Source organism: Camelus ferus, chromosome 13, assembly GCF_009834535.1.
Source record: "Camelus ferus isolate YT-003-E chromosome 13, BCGSAC_Cfer_1.0, whole genome shotgun sequence".
In the NCBI taxonomy this organism is placed as follows: Eukaryota; Metazoa; Chordata; class Mammalia; order Artiodactyla; family Camelidae; genus Camelus; species Camelus ferus.
In genome coordinates, this window is record NC_045708.1 from 39,489,009 (window position 1) to 39,494,000 (window position 4,992).

A 4,992-nucleotide genomic window follows, 5' to 3' on the forward strand; every position below is an offset into this window, starting at 1 on the left:
GATAGACTCCTTTGGGGTTTGGTGCTGTGTCTTTGAAGGGCAATTTGCTGTGGAATACTCACAGAGAACCAGGCAGCTTTTCTTCCAGGTGCAGGCCCCTGCCTGTGGCCGGGAAGCTGAAGTCCAGCCTCCATCCTAAGCCTGGCTTAGGCCATGCTGAGGCCATCCTCTCTCACTTACCAGCTAGACTCGGCACTTTGTGCAAGAGGCTCACGTTTGGCTCACAGCAATCATGACAGGTGCTGCAGGTTTTCCTGCAGCAGCCACCACGCTCCCATGGGACAAAGCAGGTTCCAAGTTGCCGCCATATTCATCTGCAACACAGACTAGTTACCCTGCCCCCTTCTGGACACTGTGAGCTGGGGTGAGATGTCAGATGAGGGCAAATTGTACGTTCAAAACTATATGCACCTGAGAGTGGTCCTTATGTGACTTTCCTCCCCGTCACCCAGCCCTTTCTTAAGACTCCTGGCAGCCAGGTCCTCAGCCGCTTCTGCTCCGCCTTCTCTTCAGGCCCTGCCCCGCTCTGGCTGGGGTGGGATAGAGGAGGAAGGGACTTGGAATGGCAGTCTGTTAGACCACAGGTAGGATCCTGGTGATGCTGACTTGCTTTGACTGTGAGTGAGGGACTGTGTGCAGAGCCTACTCCATCTGTAAAATGATTCCCTGTTCCCCTCTCAGGTGTCTGAAGCCCTTTTATGCAGATACTGTGTGCAAAGTGCTCAGTGCAGTGCCCGGCATGTAATTATTCAATAACCAGGTCTTAACTCAGCTATACCCAGGGGCACACCCACGCAGACTGGTAGCACTAGACCAGTGACTCTCAACCGAGTGTAGCTCTGCACCCAAGGGGACACTTGCCATTATCTGGAGACATTTTTAGTTGTCACAACTTGGTGGAGTGCTACAGACACCTAGTCGGTACAGGCCAGGGATGCTGCTGACCATCCTACAGTGCACAGAACTGTCCCCACAACACAGAATTGTCTGGCCCCAACTGTCACTAATGCTGCGTTAGAGAGAGGCTGCAGTAAATCTTCCAGAGGGCGAGCTCTTAGTAGGCAGGGGCCAGGTGGGGACTCAGTGTCCAGGCCTGACACACAGTGGGAACTCAGGGTGTGTGCTGATGAGTGGATGGAAGAATGAAGGAGGAAACTAATGAATGAGAAAAAAAGAAGAAAAAAGCCACAGCCATAAAAAAGAATGAAATAATGCCATTATAGCAATATGGATGGACCTAGAGATTATCATACTAAGTGAAGTAACTCAGAAAGACAAATACCATATGATATCACTTATAATATGGAATCTAAAATAAGAAACAAATGCACTTATTTACAAAACAGAAACAAACTCACAAAGAAAACACGGTTACCAAAGGGGAAAGAGGGTGGGAGAGGGAGAAATTAACAGCTTGGGATTAGCAGAGACACACAACTATATATAAAGTAGATAAACAACAAGGTCTTAACTGTATAGCACAGGGAACTATACTCAGTATCCTGTAATAAACCACAATGCAAAAAAAATGTGTGTGTCTGTATAAAACTGAATCACTTTGCTGTACACCAGAAACTAACACTATTGTAAATCAACTATACTTCAATTTTTTAAAATTAGGGGAAAAAAAAAAAAGGAAAGCCAGAGTCCTGTCCCAGGGCCCCACTTGCACAGGCACAAGCATCAGCAAAGGCGTTCCCAGGCTCATGCCCAACATGGCCACCTTATACCTCCTCCAGGAAGTCTCCTGGCCTCCCCAGCCTATGGCTCTGCCATCATCTATGGGTTGCCAGGAGCGTGGATCTGGCTCAGACTTAGGAGTGGCCCATGGAAGTTAGGATAAGTTGGCTGGGGTGAGGAGCAGGGGGCCCTGTGGGGCCCACAGGCCTGGCACTTGTGCCTACACCCCCTTGTGGAGTGCAAGGCCAGGTCCAGCCTTGCCTGCCTGCAGTGGTGGGCGGCCCAGCCCAGCTGAGCACAGCCAGGAGCATGGGGGGAGGGCCCTAGACACTCTTCTTAGGGCGGGGCCTGAGGGCTTGGGGACAGGTGGCCCTGGAGGTGGATGTGTGTAGTGGGGCCTGTGGGCCTGGCCCTCATGCAATGCCTCTGTGGCCACCTGCCCGAGCATGGAACTCTAGCAGAGCCAAGTCAGAGCTCCCCACAAGGACTTAACCCTCCCCCACCTCATTTTACAGATGAGGAAACTTAGGCCCAGAGAAGGGGAGACAAGGGCACAGCCAAGAAACCAGCATCCTAGGCATCCTGGACTTGAGGCGGAGCCTTTCACACCATCCCAGGGCCCCTCCTCCCCTGCAAGAGGAGTGTGGACCTTCCCAAGGCCAGGGTCAGGGATGGAGGAGACCCTCCACTCTGGTTACCTCTGGATTTGGGGTGGCAGCTGGAGAATTGAGTGAAGGGACAAAACCCCCTTAAGCCACCCTGATGAAACACTGCTGGCAGGCGCACAAGAACAGGCAGGGAGATGACTGGCTGTCAACACCGAGTTCTGGCACTGCGCAAACCGTGTACCTGAATTCTCATTTCACTTAGCAGCCACATTTTCAGGTCTATGACCTGATTTTATAAATAAGGAGATGGGGGCAGGTAGCCTCACCAGTGAGTGTCAGAGCCAGGATCTGAACCCAAGCATCTCCCTCCAGAGCCCACCTGCCTCCTCTCCTGTGTTCCTTTTATTCTGTTTGCTTTACAAACATTTAACTGGCACCAAGGGCAGGGCATCAAGGCCAAAGAGCATCAGGCAGCCCCTGCCTTCAGGGTCATGCTGTTGAGTAGGCGTCATAAACCTAAGTCTGGGCTGGAACTGCTCCAGCGAAGAGAAACCAGCCACAACAAGCAAGTCTGTCCACACCTTCTCTCCCCGTTCCCTCATAACACTCTTGGTGTGGCATTCAAGGCCCTTCAGAGTCAAGCCCCCTACCACCTCCTCGGCTCCCTCCATTTCCAGGCTCCTTAGCCCAGCCATCCTGGACACAGTTCCGCTGTGGGGCAGGCGGGTGCAGTGGCGAGACCATCAGCTCTGGAGCCAGGCTGCCTGCCTTCCAACTCCAGCCCCACAACTCACTAGCTGAGTGGCCCCGGGCACTGTGCCTTAGTGTCCCCGTCTGCAACATAAGGAGCAAAACAGCACCTACTTTACGCAGGTGCTGTGAGGATTAAATGAATTAATCTATGTGTAGCAATGGAACACAGCCTGTCTCAAACCAAATGTTTAATCTATGACACTTACTTTTTATTCTCCAATCTTGCCATGCTCTTCGCTTTGGGCCTTTGCACATTCTGTTCCCTCTGTCTAGAAGATTTACTCCCACTTGTTCCCATTCCTCCACCCTCAAGGTTCCCCCCTTTACTACATCACACCTAGTTTTCAATCAGGCCTGGCTGCCTCCTCCAGTGAGTCCTCCTGGCCCCTTATCCACACGTCCCATGACACCTGCAATCCCTACACTTAGCACACTGCACTGTGATTGATTACCTGATGGTTGCTCCTGCTTCTCTGAAAACTGGGTCAGGGACCCTGAACTGTGCATTTTGTACTGCCAGGACCTAGCACAGCACCTGCGCAGCATATAGTTGGTGCACAACAATTACTGACTATGACACAGAGGAATGATGAATTCTGAACAGATCGGGGGTGGGGGGAGCCACCACACATGATGGATGTGGGCCATGAAGCTGAAGAAGGGACTGGTGGGGGGTGGGGTGAGGTGCGAGGGCCTTCGAGCAAAGGCGAGGAACCTTGAAAGGGCGTCTTTCACGGGTAGTGCACATGCTGGCCTGGCTTGGAGTAACAGCCGTCACCTTTGGAGCACTTGGGCAGTGCCAGGTAGCATTCCAGGTGTTTCACGTGGACTGGCTCACTTAATCCTCGCAACACCTCTGGAGGTGAGCAGCTTCACAGCACCACTTTACTGATAAAAAAAGTGACATTAAAGAGGGTAACTTGCAACATCAGCTAACTAGAGAAGCATGGGGCCAGAATTTGAGCTCAGAATCTCCCTGAAGCCCCTCAGACAGCAATAGTAACAGGTTGGCAATAAATCCAAAGGCCCTTGCCGGCTCACTCCGAGGTTATGGTGGACTTGGCGCTCACTGTGACCTGCAACGTCCTGGACCTGTCTGCCTGGGCAGAGGATCCAGTCTGTAGAAACCCCTGCTAGGGCCCACAGATGGATCCCCACAGTGCCCGATACCCTGCCCATGGCGCTCCCGTCAGCCCCGAGCTTTCTGGGTGTGCTGGACAAGTCCTATCCTTGGACATGAGGCGTCCTCAGTTACCACTAATGGGTAAGCACCGCCACCTCACTCTCCCAGCTGACACGGTTTTAATTAGCCAAAGGCAATTAAGCTTTAACCATGGAAGCTCACTAGCAGTCTTGGGAGCTGCCAGCTTAACAGGAGTGGACACCATCCCCACACTGAGATGGTGCCTGAACGAGGGAGCCCAAAGATGCCACCCTGCTGTGTTGGCTCATGTGCACCACCCACCCACTTGCTGTGTGCAGGGGGCTAACTGGCCCTCTATAACGGCAGCTGCCACTTCCCAGGCACCTCTGTGAGCAGGCACTGCTGTCCCCGTTTTACCGATGAGGAAGCACAAGGGGTGTGAAAAGTATCTTGCACAAGGTCACATAGCTACCAAGTGGCCCAGGCAGTCTGACGCCAGAGTCTCTAGTCCGGGTCACTATGATGTAAGTCATTATTTTAAATTAAGTGAAATACCTTGATTTTTTTTTTCAAATGTTCCCAAAGTCTGCAATAACATCATAAAAATCTTTATTTTCCCATTTTCACATTATAGAAAACTTAAAAAAAAAATCCTTCTCCTAACTCTAAAACAAAGCCGTGTGTGCCCTTAAATGTGTGACAATCCTTTCTAAAAAGCAACTGGCACCTCGCTGTAGAAATGGATGGTGGGAACTCCTTGAAGAGGCCTAGCACTCAAGTAGTTAAGGAAATGACAATTTCAACAGA